This window comes from Frankliniella occidentalis, unplaced genomic scaffold (assembly GCF_000697945.3).
Source record: "Frankliniella occidentalis isolate FOCC.00 unplaced genomic scaffold, Focc_3.1 Scaffold70, whole genome shotgun sequence".
Classification (NCBI taxonomy): Eukaryota; Metazoa; Arthropoda; class Insecta; order Thysanoptera; family Thripidae; genus Frankliniella; species Frankliniella occidentalis.
Genome location: NW_026267200.1, coordinates 128,401 through 130,793, shown reverse-complemented (window position 1 = coordinate 130,793; position 2,393 = coordinate 128,401).

Here is a 2,393-nt window from a genome sequence, read left to right as displayed (position 1 = left end):
CTAATGGAAGTTTTGCATCGATTGATGCTGTAAGTAGCTCCAAATACCCTCAGGACAGAGATGTGTATAGTTTTCTGACATGTACCCATATCCACCAATTCGAGTTCAAATGAACAAATGTCACAAAAGGGGAAATTATCCATCTCTTTTCAGTAATAAGTTATCGTTCTGCATTTAAAAGTGATCAAGAGAACAAAGCCAAGGGTGGTTGAAACACCGTAGATGTATCCACGTCCACGAGATTTCAACGAATCCACTTGGAATCAACGTTGAATCCACGTACCGCTCCTCTTTGGGATTGTCAGTTGGTGTTGCGTCCACAGTCAACAAGGCCTATGCTGCAGGGGAAACACTGAAGAAAATGGGCAGGTCTAGGACCCCATCTGCCTTCCGTCAAGAAAGGGTGAAAAAGCTCGCTGGACCATGGACTGGACTTGAACAATATAGTTCTGAATATTATTATTTATAGGTCACTACACTAAAGTATTAAAAGTTTTATAGAGATTCAGAAGAAGAATTTTTTGAAAAATGACAGTGTTTGTGCTGATATTTCTAATTTGGTTTACACGGCAGAACAAGAAAAGATATTAAATTTTCTTCAGTTACAAATTCATAATGTCAAGAATTCAAACATTTGTAATGGGACCAAGATACTTGTACAAGGTAGAGCAGGTACTGGAAAAAGTTTAGTAATTTCAGCAATGATTAAGAAGATATCATCTGAAATTGGTGCAGATGCTGTTCTTGTCCTTGGTCCTACTGGTATTAGTGCCATTAATGTAAATGGTGCCACAGTTCATGGGATTTCAGGGATTTGTATTAAAAATATATGATCTTTGATTTCTTATGGAGTTCTTTTTGTGAACTGTTATTTGTCTTGATTTTAATCAAACATGGTAAACATGATAATTGATTTCTTTGCAAGTTGGGTTTGTTAAATTTGAGTGGTATATAATGCCTGAATTGTGTGATTTCATTTCACTGAATTAGCGTAAATTGATCTTAATTTAATGTTTACAGGAACGAAGGTAGACGCAATGAAGATCAACGGGTCAACGTGAAGAGTGAGCCAGAGATGACTGTAGCAGGCAGTACTGGACTCGACAAGTCTGTACCTGTTCAGTCTGTACCTGTTCAGTCTGAACCTGACAAGACTGAAGCCGAGAAGACTGAAGAAGACAAGGTCAATACTGAAGTCCATTCAAACTTAGCGAATGAGAACAGTTGTGTAACTCCGTGTGTTGTGCTGGAACTAAGAGTGTTTTATCATCTAACAATGCCAAGACTGGTGCATGTGACAAACTGAAGGGCTGTAGAATACCCAATTGAAAAGTTTTATCTTGTTAAAAGCAAGTTTTCTGATCCTATTACTAAACAGATTCTAATCAAAAGAATTGCTTGCTTCACGGAAAGGGGTTATAATTGGGCTGTTTACATGCCAAAATATGAAGACAACTCAGATGCATCGTTGGTTGCATCCGAAAATAAAGCAATTTTGAAAAATCCTTTGGCGTATCGATCGCCTTGTGTACTATGGAAAAGCTGGGCAAGAAAACATCGTAAAAGTTCTGAAGGTTGGCGAAGGTAAGTTATTCATAAATTTATTGTCTATTAAAGTTTCTTTAATATATCTAAATTTGTTTTTTTGTTGCAGTTGTTGACCGTGAACAAGTTGAAGGCCTTGCTGAAGTAGAAGCAACTGGATCAGGATGTAGCCCTGCCAAGAAAGCAAAGTTTGAATACACATGAGGTTTTTTATAATGTTTATCTGTTTGTTAGCAGTGTTTGTTATATGATGTTTTTGGTGAATGGGTTTATCAAAATAAATTATAAACAGTTATTCTAAGTTTATTTTCAATAATGCCTATTATTTGTCTAGATAACAAACTTATACTAAAGTGAATATCAAATGACTTTCATTGCACATGCTTATTATCTTCTAAATGTATAAAGTTTAAACAAGATTGTTTTGCTTCATTTATATTGGCTGAGTGCACTAAATTTTACGGTTGTCATTGAGTATTACTTTTAATTGACCTCTATGAATTCACCCCTCTATGGATCGTGAATAAAGACAAAGCATAAGGAATTATAATAGGTTTATTCACAAAGGTCCAAATGAAAACATACAATCAGATTTACTGATAAAGGTTGTCATTGAGAATTTTTTCTAATGTACATCTATTAGGTCACCATTTTATGGATCGTGAATAAAGACAAAGTTGAAGGAGTTAGAATAAGTAAGCTTCATTTTACATTATAACACTGTAAAAAGCTTACGAACTAAATACTTTGCAACGTTACGAACAATTTTCTTTCTTTGTATTGCAAAGAAATTGTTCGTATTGCAAAGCGATTGTTTGTAAGGATAGACGGGTCTTACGAACAATCGG